Genomic DNA, 12,305 nt, shown 5'->3' with positions numbered 1-12,305 from the left:
CTGATGCACCTCCGTTTTGTCTTTGCCGTCCTGCGCTCCCGCAGCGCTGCCGCCCGCCCGCTCTGCAGCCCGGGGCTAACATGGCTGCTCATCGCGGCCTTCACGCCACCTCCCAGGGAAGCGTCTCCGCGCCCGCTCCTGCCTCAGCCTCGCACCCACCACCCCCACCTCGCAGTTTCTGGCTGGGCCCACTGCAAGAATAATGAAGATTAGCGTGTATTTGTAACGATTGCATTGAGCAATGACGCCGCGGTCACGGCAAATTCCTTTTCCACAAGTTTTCCCGGTCGCGGGCCCCTGTCACATGCGCAGCTGCCCGAGCCACGTGGGGAGCGGCGGGCACGGGCCATCACCCCGCCCACCGTCCTCCCTCCAGGGAGATTGACAGTGAACCAACCAATCAAAGGCACGGCCCTGCCTTTCCCCACCCCCCCAGCCCACGGTTGCTGTGTCATCCGGAGGGTGACATCAGGGGGCGGTCGCCGGTTGGCTGCGCAGGCGTCAGACAACGACCAATGAGCTTCGCGAGCTGCATGACTGACACCTCTCCTGCCCAATAGCTGTCGTGCGTGCACGCGGAGGGGAGGGGCGAAGCGGAGATGTCGCTGGGGGCGGCGGGCAGTGTGGCGTTGGTGCCGTGTCGCGGCGCCGCTGAGCGGCTACAGCCGCGGCCATAATCCCTATCGCCTGTGCCCGTCACGGCGCCCCGCCCATGCGGCCGGCACATGAGTGCACAAACCGACGTAACCTCGCCTCGGCTGAGGAGGGTCCCAGGGGGCGCCGAGGAGCGCGGCTCGGTGGGCGGGTCTCCGCGTTGTTACGGTGTAACAGGCACATTCGTTCTCTAATGGAGTCGGAGGGTGCGACCCACAGCCCAATCCGTAGGGCGGAAGGGCGGGACAAGTAGAAGCGGGCGCGAGAGTACCCCATTTAAGGGGCAAATCTCGCACCTAACTGGCAGAGGAAGAAGGGGCGGGAGCCAGTGAGGGATGTGAAGGGGGGGCAACGCTAACCGGTGACAGCCAGCAAATGCAGCCAATCGGCGGGCGTGTAGTGAAGGGAGAACCCAATCAAAAGCGCCAAGAGGCGGTGCTCCTCCGTGATTGACGTGCGTTCTGGCTAATGGACGGAGAGATCCCCGAGACTCTTCCCAATGGGCAGCGTGAAGGGGCGGAAAGGGGAGCGGAAGGAGAAGACGAGCAGGCAGGATGACCAATCAGCGTGGGGGTCGGCGGGGCGCCGTCCAATGGGCGGTGCGAGGGGCGGTGCGGGGGCGTGTCCCGGTGTGTTTGGGTTCGTGCTCCTCGGGGGAGGGAGAGACGGCGGCGAGGAAAGTTTGGTTTTGGTTTTTTTTTTTCCCCCCCCCGGTGGTGTTTTTTTGGCGGCGCCGGCGGAGCGGGGGGGGGGGGTACGCTTTTCGCAGCTTCTTCGCCTTTTGCTTCCTGGGGTTCGTGTTTCCCGGGCGGGCGGAGCCGCCCCCGGCACTGAGAAGAACGGGGGCTCAGCGCACCGCGGCGGCGCCTCGGCGGTGAGTGCGGGACGGGCCCCCCACCTATTCCCCATCCCGGCTCCCGCCGCGGGACTCCCTGGCAGCCCTTCCCGCCCTGCGGACCCTCGCGCCGCCTCTGAGGGGCCTCTGGCGCCGGGCCGCGGTGCCGCGGGGCGGGGGAGGGACGGGGGGGCCGGGCCGGCGGGAGGGGCCCCGAGCGGCGGCGGCTCAAGGGCGCTGCCCCGGCGGCGGCGGAGCGGCCGCTGCGCCCGCCCCGATCCCGCCGAGCGCCTGTCCCGGGGCACAGCCGAGCGAGCGCTGCCCCCTCCTCGCCTCACGTGCGGTCGCCGTGCGCCGCGGCTGCGCCCCGGTGCCCCCCACCGCCCCCTCCCGCTCCACACAGGGCCCCGGGGGAGAGCCGGCCGCCCGCCCGCCGGATCACCCAGGCCGGGCAGGAGGTACGGCGGCGGAAACACTCCGAGGAGCCCTTGTGTGGATGGGGAAAAAAAGTGCTGTAGTGTGGGGACAGAGCCGAGGTTGCGTTGGTACCGCTGCAAACCGCGGTACGTGATGCTGGTGAAAATGTGTGTGTATATACGATGGGTGGGTGGGAAGAGTGACCGTGTTCACAGGTGTGTCCTAGGGGGGGAAAAAAAAGTTTCCCCAGCTGTTTGTAGCAAGATGAGGGAATGTTTGTTTCTGGAGACGCTTCGCTGGCTGTGGATAAGCGCTGCTTGCAGCGTGGTATCTTGCAAGCTCAGATCTGCTTCGTGAAAGTGCATGTAGGAGGATCTACTACAGCATACAGCTGAGGCTTGTTGAATAAACCGAAGACTCAACAAAGTGTTTTCCTAGCTAAAGTAGAGATGCTTACTGATGTAAACAGTGCTTGTTTTTCCATGGTAACGTTTCACTAACCTTATGAACATTTGTTAAAATACCTCTTTGTAAAGTTAACGTTTTTACAATCCATTAATTGCTATTTTTAAATCATGACTTGCTGGCGTTCAGTTTACAACCTCTACAAAAGGTACGATGTTGTCGTTGACATCTACAAACGTTGTCAAGTTTACAACCTCTACCAAAACTGTGACTTTTTCTGCAAGATAGGTAAGTAGGTAGGTCTTTGGGGGTTGTATTTGAAAGGTCTGTTTTACCTAGTGTTTTCCAGTAATATCGCCATCCATGTGAATGGATTTTGGAAATTAGTTCCTGCTACAAGTGTTGCAGAGGTGCTAACTTTGATTCATAGGGTTATTAAATATGTGCACAAGTTCAAGCAGCTTTGTAGTTAGCTTGTCCACAGTAAAGTTGCTCAGCAATGCCCTCCTTTCCTGCGGTGACTCTCTAAGGGTGCAGATTCCTTGGAATGCGCTGAGCATTTGAGCTCTGTTGAGATGTGAGTGAATGTTCTCATCTGCTGCATTACCCAAGGCCCCGAGCTAAAAGATAAGCTCCAGTTTTTCTACATGAGCCCTGGATCATGCAGGGTCTGCTGGGTAGATGTATCTCGGGGGAGTGCTTTGCAGGGGTGACTTTTCACCTGAGTTTTACTGAGTTGCAGATGTAATTAGACAATTCCCTAGTGAAGAAATCACCCTGCAAGAAGTTGAGGCTGGACATGGGGGAAGGGAGCCCAGAGAGGTGTTAGCTGTGTATTAGATTTTCTGCTGTGAGGTTTTGGGGCAGTAAGGTACAGGCACGTGTGTCTTAGTAGAGGGTAGGTGAGGTCATCACTAGACATTTATCTTGTTTTGCTATACTGCGTGTGTGCTGATGGGCAAAATGTTATTGGGATGCTTACAGGGAATCACCTGAATCCTGTAATATGGAAGTCCTGGTAAAAATGCAATGATAATCCAGTCAGTGTCTCTTGATTAGGCAGACTTTTGAATTAATGCATTATTCCAGTTTCTGTATGTCTGCAAATTTAGCTAGAGATCTACACTTTCATTTCAATAATAAGTTCAAACGTTTGGACATAGAAGTCTTGACAAAGCTTAATCTGCCAGTGTTTGCATGATAGAATAGTCCAATAAAGCATTTAGTTTGAGTGTATGTCGTAGCTTTGCTTGGTGATGCTTATTTCATCATTAAAACTTGATGTTGGAGGATGACTTCAGAGGAGGAAGCTTCAGGAGAGAATTTTGTGTAGCTCTGAGGTAGTGTATTTTACCTTAGATCTGCCTCCTATCATAGTAACTAAGAGATTAGAAATTAATTTTTTGCAGAATAATGCATAATAAAAATCATATGTAGAGATAGCTGCATCTAGAACAGAATAGCTGCAGCCAGAATGCTGGAAAGAATTGAAGAACTGCTATTAAAATAGTAATTTGAAAATATGTTCAAATGGGGTTTGTTCTCTGGGGTTTTTGAGTTGTTTTTTTTTTCCCCTCAGGTGAAGCTGGTGTACTTCTGCTCACAGAAGAGATTGGATTTACAATTAAGCAGTAGGACTGGAGATCATAGAATAAGTCTAAGAAGCTTAGTTATTGACTTGAATGAGTTTATTAATAGTCTCCTTAATGGTTTGGTTACTCTATTTCCATTTTCTGCAAAATGCTTGGATGCAGTCTGTTCTAGTCACTTACTGCCATTATTGTGTTTATTTTCTTGGAAATCTTTATACATAAATATTGTCTGCCTTGTGCAGTAATAAAAACTAACAGTCGTTTTCCAGTTTCTTTGCAATGGCTTTCCTCAGTCATTGCTCATAGTGCTGCTGTCAGATTCACAAATTCTGCAATACTTCTACTTACAGCATACCTAGCATTTTACAGTTATTCAGTTCTTTATCTTTAGTTGTTCTTCTTCACTCAAGCTTTAACCTGTGTGTAGTTTGGGTCAGTAGATGAGTTTTTGTGAAGAACTGGTGTTGTTTATTTTCACACGATAAATTAAGCGTGTTTAACACATAGATAAAGGAGGGAAGTACCTGATACTAGCGCATATGTACCACTGGTTTTCTTTAAAACGAAGAGTTTTCTGTCACCTCTGCTTATAAAATGTATTTGCTCTGGATTTGCTTTTAATGGTCTGTTTCTTCCATTTTCAGAAATTTTAATAATGAAATGTTTCACTGTCTTAGGGAAAGAATAGCAGGGAATGTCAGTCGTCAGTTCTAATTGCAAGAACCTAGCACAGAGATGTTGAGCAGACAGTAACATGCATTTCTAATGGTTTGACCAGTTGTGGTAGAAAAATACATGTATTCTTCTATGAGGAAGATTCTAACAATCTTCCTCAGCTTAGCATTTACTGTCTTCCTCCATTTTCAGATAAAACATATATAGTAAGGTTGCTTGTTCTTGATAGCAAACAGAGTGTGGAATATGGACTGAAGAATTCATGTTAATTTCTTGTGAATCCAAACAAAACTTTTGGCTACTCTCTGCTAATAAAAATAGGGGCACTTTTTGGTACTTGGGCCAGCTGTCACTGTCAGACAAGTAGTTGCCTGCTGGTATTTCAGCTTGCGAGGTGACCGAGGTGACCGGGGTGAGAGTAATCAGGATATTCTGACTGCTGTTCCCTGGCCCTTTCAGCGGATAATAAAACTCTTATGCTTCCTTACATTTCTCTTCTGCTCATGCCTTCTTTGTGTTGCACTTCTACTCATTATTTTTTATTTCTTCAGGGAAGTAAATATGCTTTGCTGGAAGGCGTTGGTGTCACTTATTTTTTCTCCTTTAGAGCAGTAGGCAGTGAGTATGTTAAATTTGTTTTTTCCCTTTGCCTTCTTATAGCGGTTAGAGGGAGAGGGTGTTTTTACACTTATTATGGTTTGCATCATGTTGTAGGGGAATGTTCTGAGGTTTTTAAGTTTTCATCAGTGTGAGGGTTGTGGTTGGAGTTTGGATGTTCTCCGTGTTTACCATGTAGTGAGCTATGGAGATGACCTTTTCCAGTTTCAGCTAGTCAGTACGGATTGCGTTTCTGGGCCCTGCCAGCTTTAGTAGTTCTGAAATTGGATATGGTGCATGTATTTCCTGATTTAATGTCTGTGGATCAGAAAAAACTCAATAGTTCCTCTGTGAGAAAATCTGGGAAGCAAGTTAATGTTCTGTCTGAGACTTAACACTGTTTAAATTTTTTAAAATATCTACTTAAAAAAGTAAAATGGACCTGAAAGCAGCTCTTAGCCAGTTTAGTTTTTAAGTCTGTGGAGTAACATCCTCCTCGTCAGGAGAAATGGGAGGTATCATAAGGCAGCACTTGTGCTGCGTACTACAGGATACAGGTCATAATAAATGTGTAAAAAATAACCTGGAAGTTGGTATATTTTGACCATGTTAGACAGAATTTGGGAGGCTGGAAAGCTAATTAGCAGATGAAAGGATAAGAAGCAAAGTTGCAAAACAAAGAGTTGATAATTTTAGATAGCCTGACAGAGGATTAGTCAAAAGACGATACAACGATATCATGTTGCTTGTATGAGGGGAAGTCCTCTAATCCATCTAAATGAGTAATGAAGTAAAAGTCATTGATGTTTTTACTTGCATTTAATTTCTATACTTTTATCATGACTCTTGACAGTGTCATAAAAAGTGCTATAAAGAAAAACAACCTGGCAGAATTTTTCAGTAGTGTGTTGGGTTTTTCGTTAGTAAAGTCTGTTCCGTAACAGGAGAAATTTATGCCCTTTGATTTGGTGGTAGTCTACAAAGAAGGTAGTTTTTACAAATAGCGTTGGCTTTCTTCTGGTAAGTTTGAAGATTTTTCAGATTCTAGCCTCTGTTTTGCTTGTTGGAAATGCTTCTTCCTGTTCCTCTGATCCTCTTGTATCCTAGGGTTGCAGGGGTTTTTTTTCCTACTCGAGTCCCTCCTGTTTTCTTACCACAAGCACTGGTTGTACCTGCAGTTCTCTTATGTGTTGTTCATGTGGCAAAAGCAGACTTTGTGAGAGAATTTCACTAATTAAATTAAATGTATGATTTTAAATCCAGAAGCTGAATGTTTGGAAAGGTTTTTGCTACCCTTCTTGTTTTAGGACTGCTCTGATAGGTCTCCACATGGTCAGAGCTAAGGAACTGCTGGGCTGCTCCGTGCAATCTCATTACCAACTTCCCTGGCCCTGTGACTTCTCTGCACAAGTCTCACAACAGTACCACATGAGTGGTAGGAAAGATAGGAAACCCACCTCTGGGAAAGAGAAGGAACTCTTCAAGGACTTGCCAGTCTACTATGGATAAATCTATTTTGGCCTTAGGGTGATCCACCAATGATAATGGGAGTAGGTCCTCTCATCTCACTGCTTCTTACAGCCAAGAGATACAAATTACTCAGCCCTGGTGACTTTGAGTTAGGAACTTCTGTGTTTTAGGAGCTGAAGAGAGCTGGGTTTTAACCCATGTTTAAAGGTTCTTTCCTGGACATTTGAGGACCTTTTAGCTCTCTCCTGGCACATTTGGGGATCCTTAGAAATAATCTGATGTCTCTTTCTGGAGAAGATGTACACAGAGTACATTTTCTTATTACAGCTGACAGTATATTCTGCTTTTTCTACAACAGTACAGTAACTTTGTGATTTAAAAGCTTTTCCAGAAGTTAGATTTTGTAGAAGATTAAATCGCCTATACACTCACTTACTTGACCATTATAGTGAAACATTATTTCAAACCTCTGAGGTTTCTGTTGCTTGCACACTGGGACTTGAGAAACAGTAAGTTAATAGTATTAGAGGTGCAGCTAGCATGAGGAATGATGAGGAACTTGGGGAAAACTGTTAGGATAATATTTTGATTTAAAAATTTGCCTCTGAGATAGAGGAAGAGAATGTGTCCCCTCACACCAGCTTCTTACAAAGATCAAAATACACTTCAGAACGAATTATGATCCATCCTTGATCTGAAGCAGCCCAAAATTCCTTTAAGAGAAAAGGCCATAATACATATTGCTCTAAATAGTTGCTTTTAAGCATTTTCATCTACTTTTATGGGGTTTAGTATCTTTCCTTGTGACCCTCTCTGGGATTTTTATGTATTGAGATTTTTCCTAGATGTAATAGTGTTATTATAATAGCATTCTTACATTGCTGTAAATATAGCAGTTTCACTCTGTGTTGGGAATGTGTTTATTCTGATAAGGATGTTTGGGGGTTTTATTTTGGAGGTTTTGTTTGTTTTTTTAAGTTCCACTTAACTGCTTCAAGTAAGGAGCTAAAAAAAGAGTGCTTTGGCACCAGTGTGTGTCTATGCAGGATATTTTACTGTTACAACCATTGTAATTTAAATTCTTATCCTTCCATATGTATTTGGATTCTGAGAAAAATTTATTTAAAATTAAATTTTTGGTATTTTTGTTTGTCAAATGGCCAAGATTCTGCATTATCAGGTTTGAGTTGTGTTGTATCAGATGCCTATTCTGACAAATTAAAATGCAGATGAGTCTTCTTTTGAAGAGAACAAAAATGAGAGTCAAGCCACAGTGCTTATTTGTGACTGTTCATTAAGATTCATACCATTTTTCATTGACACTGCAAAAACAAATCAATACTTAACATTTTCTCACATTTGAAATGGATTCTCACATTTAAAATGGATCTTGTCTTTACTATTCCCTATAATACTATAGTATTTCCCTGCCCCTCATAATAAGTGTCTTTTTTTTAATGATTTCCTACAGGCTCAGCTCATGTTGTTCTTATCCCTTCAAGGCAAGGTGCAATAGTAAAGCCAAAATGGAGATTTTATTATTATAGCTGTGCGTTTTGCTTAGATAAATGTTTGGGTGCTTCAGGATCTGCTCGTCTACTTTCTGCAGCTGGTGTGGTGGCAGCCTGAAGAACAGGCGTAGATTTTAGTTGGTGTTCGGTGTTTCTGTTATATTTAATAAATGCTTAGGGGAAGTTGCCTATGTTTCTGATGGCACTCACTTTGATAAATGGTACTTGAAAGGGGGAAGATGTATTTTATTGCAAAGCTAGGCTTTTTCTCACATTTTTTAAACTCCATAGTTGTTGTAGATTAGCTGCCCATAATTTTCTTTGCTTGGCCCTTTTAATTTTTAGAGTACTCAGACGCACAACCAAAACTGGCTGATAATACTTTCATTTGTTGGAAGTTAACTGCTCTGGTTCTTTCATATTCAAAGTCCAGCTTTCTCTTCCCTGTCCCTGGCAATTTGTGTATTGTGGAAAAGAGCTTCATATTGAGAGAAGCTTCCTGTTGATTGTAAACTGAATTAGACTGTGGAGAAAACAGATAGAAGTCCCATTGTATCAAATACTTTTTAACATTGTCTAATAAGCAAAGGAAAATGCTCCCGACAGTGTTACATTGTGGTGGCCTGAGGGCAAGAATACAGTGACATAACTAGTCCCTTCCCTCTCCAGCCCTAACCCTGTACTTAACCAATGCTGGATCATGTTGCTTTCACCATTTGAAGGTAACTAGATAAACTGGTGCTGCCTTGTGTATGGATACTGCATATCAGCTTATCTCACCCCTGCCACAGCTGGGTATGTAAATAAACTGAAAGTAACTTTAGTCTTTGGAAGTTTGGACAAAAAATAATTGAGGTTTTGTGTTACTGCATTTCAAATTTAATAAAGGATGAACAAAAAGTAACATGTAAGTGAAGAACATTCCAAACTAGGAGCAACTTTCAAGAGATGGGTTTTTAAATGTGGTGTGAGAGCTTGACAGTGAAAATCAGTTGTCATGTAGTTCAAGTAGGTAGCCTAAAGGCAGACTTTTATGGTTTTGGTTGCAAGAGTAAACTGGGTTACTTTTTTTTTTTTAAATGGCAGTTTCAGAGGAAATAAGATGCGAAAGTTGAAGAACTCTTTTTGTGCCAAAAGACTGAACATTTAGGGCCCTGACCTCACACATAGTTGAGCGAGTCTGAAGCTCTTCTTGCTAGTAGTTCCAAATTCAGTAGTACTAACTAAACACGTTCAGCAAAGATTGCAGTGTTGAGGACTAGCATTGTATAGGTATTAATTTGTATTGTGTTTTTAAATTTATAAATTAGCCATAAGAATGAGTGTGTTGCCTCATTTCTTTGAAGAAAAAGCTTTGTTGAATATAAAACAGATTTTTGAAAATTAGCTTCCTGTTCCTTTCTTAGGTGCCGAAATAGCTGAACAGTACAATTCAGACTGATGTCACGCTATAAATATTGATGAAGTTCTATTTGGCAGCTGGTTATGTTCAAAGTTGGTGTTTGCAATTATAGTTTAGAATTATTTGCTTAACAGCTCAGCATTTGTTTTCTTTGACAATAATAGTGCTGAGATCTTGGACTTCTCTGCATGTATAATCATGTTAGTGAGAAGTCAAAATGTCCTTGTATAAGAGAACCTCTCTGTTATTAATCATTAGAAGTGAGATAAATATGGAACATTATTTTGGAAAATTTCAGGGTGTAAGCTATAAAAGAGTGACGTTTAAAAAGCAGAAAAAAGCAGATTGTGACTTAAGCTTCATTCTCCATCACAATCCCCTGGCCTTCCTCCTGGCCGTGTCCTGGCTCAGCCTGGCCATAATCTTCTGCCCGAGGCTGTGTTACAGGATGCAGTGCCGGGACCCAGAGCCTCTCCCTGCAGCTGGAGATGCCTGTCTGCCTCCATGGCTGCTAGAGGACTTAGCACTGGTATTGCCATTCTGGTGTGAATTCCTTAACAACACAGCTCTTCTTGTAAAAGCAAACAAAGCAAAAGGATAGTTTTAACCTAGGCAACTTCCATACTCTTCCAATTAAATCCAGGAAGATTGAGAACTAGGTAGTTTAAAAGGTACAGTATCTTCCAATCCTGTCCTGCATGTGAATGATTTTCAGTAATGTTGTCTTTAGCTCTTGTAATTGCTGCTGTCAGTGAATAAGCACCGTTCCCCCTTTCCTCTGCACAAGGCTGCTTACCACCTTATCAGTTTTAATTTAGTTACTGCTGCTGGGTTTGATAAACATACTGCAGTATGGGACTTGAGGAGTGTTACTGGGGGTTCAAAAGGAAACCTTCGATCTTGAGTTGACTTTAGTGGTATGAATAATCTGACAGGAGGATTCTCTTGGGATTATCAGCAGTAAAGGAGTTATTTATAGCTTTCAGGTTTAAAGTTGAGCTGTTGAGAAGCAGGCTTCTCACTCATCACAACGTTTTGCTTAAGATGGAGAAAAATGCTTCATGTCTTTGGTCTAATATAACATCCACTCTTCACCTGTCCTTAGAAAACTCTGGTCCTCTGTATTCTGAAGACTTTGTCACTTTGCAAATGCCCTGAAATAAATGCTTGTTTGTTTGTGGTTTTTTTTAAGTCGTAATTTATTTCCAACTTTGCAAAACTAATCTCTTGAGTGGTTAAACTTTGATGTGGAGTGTAAAAAGCAGCTGGTATTCTCAACTCACTATGTTTTAATTCCTTGCTGCTCCAGGTATCACCATAACTCTTACTGTGATGCTGGCTGTCCAGAAGATGCCATCAGTCAGTTAAAACACAGTACTCCCAACAACCTCAGTTTGGTAGTTTCCATAAATTATGTGGTGTAGAGTATTGACAGTCTTGAAGAGAAAAAGTAGAAATAATTTTGAGGATGTTTTGTTACATACGTATATTGTATCTACACACGTATATGTACATAAATGTGTGTGTGTATATGCTTCAGTCACAGTGAAAATACAGGGTGGAACAAAGCACAAAGGACTTTGGAAAACTTAACCACTTGGCAGCCTTTGGCTGATTATAGTTGGGATGTAATCTTGATTACAGTTTAGAAGTGATGTGTAGCGTATGTAGTGTACAATAGGTTGCTGTAGCAAAGTGAGGACAAATACCTTTTATGTTCACTGTAATCTTTAATGGATTCTGCTCATACTGCCTAACCAGTATGAGCAGAAAAGAAGTGAGGTTTGTGCTGCTTTGTACAGTAGAAAGTGGCAAAATGTGTAAGCAAAACATTTTTCTAAATAAGTTTTTCAGTTTGCTTTTCCTTAAGTGGGAGGAGAAACATTTAGCACCTTAAATGTTGTTTATGTAAAAGATTTGGAACACTGGGAAGGTGATGATGAAGTATTCTGTCCTTATGTTTCAAGACTGTCTTTAGACTCAAAGGTTAGAGCCAGGATTTTCTAAACTGAAAGTCTGATTTAGGACCATTTGAGAAGTATCCCTTTGCATGTTTCACATGTCTCCCTTAATGATGAATCAAAAAGGGTGATATTGCTTAATGAGAAAAAAACACAAATTCATTAATGATTGGATTTTCTTGAGTAGATCATGTTCTGTAGTTGTCCTTTTTAAACCCCGTGACATCTTCAGGAGGACTCTGTTTTATGAAAGGGTTTGTATTTGAATTGTTCATGTAAAAGGACTTAAGTGCTGTGAAACGAGACTTGTGTTTTGTTTGTATAGGTTTTTAACTTCTTTTTGGTCCTTCTGTTCTCATGTTACTTTAGAAGAGCAGTACAGAGTAATGTATCTATTCCAAGTTACAGCTATTTATCTTGTTAAAAGTACTTGTGTCATATCTACATGAACAGCTGAAACATTTTCCATATGTTACCAAAATCATCTGTGCAAAGAATTAAATACAGAACAAAAAATGATGTTGTGCAGCCAATGCTAAATTAAACATAATGGACACCCTTTTTCATGTCATGTTTTGCTGTAGAACACCATAGTGATTTTGTGGGATATGTGACTGCCCTTCCTGAATATTCCTCTGGATTTTTTTTTCCATGAGAGATTGAGGATTTCTGCCTTTTCCCATTCCTCCCAGCTGCTTTGTTTAGAGTGATATCTTCAGTTCATTTTTCCTTGAAGTACTAATCCTTCCTGGATTTCCTTCCACCTAAGTAATGCAAAGAGATTGT

At 43.1% G+C, this 12,305-nt stretch overlaps 1 protein-coding gene across 1 annotated transcript in view; it reads left to right on the top strand.

Annotated features, from left to right (window-relative positions):
- Window positions 1–1,382: 1,382 nt before the first annotated feature.
- The window catches only part of TNRC6B (trinucleotide repeat containing adaptor 6B), a 119,483-nt gene continuing 108,560 nt past the window's right edge, over window positions 1,383–12,305 (top strand). The window contains exon 1 of the mRNA XM_036401673.2: window positions 1,383–1,528. The gene's annotated coding sequence lies outside the window, so the exon portion shown is untranslated. The remainder of the gene's footprint in view (window positions 1,529–12,305) is intronic.

Source organism: Molothrus ater, chromosome 5 (genome assembly GCF_012460135.2).
Source record: "Molothrus ater isolate BHLD 08-10-18 breed brown headed cowbird chromosome 5, BPBGC_Mater_1.1, whole genome shotgun sequence".
NCBI lineage: Eukaryota > Metazoa > Chordata > Aves > Passeriformes > Icteridae > Molothrus > Molothrus ater.
Note: the sequence above shows the minus strand (reverse complement) of the source record. Positions and strands in the feature narration are given on the sequence as shown.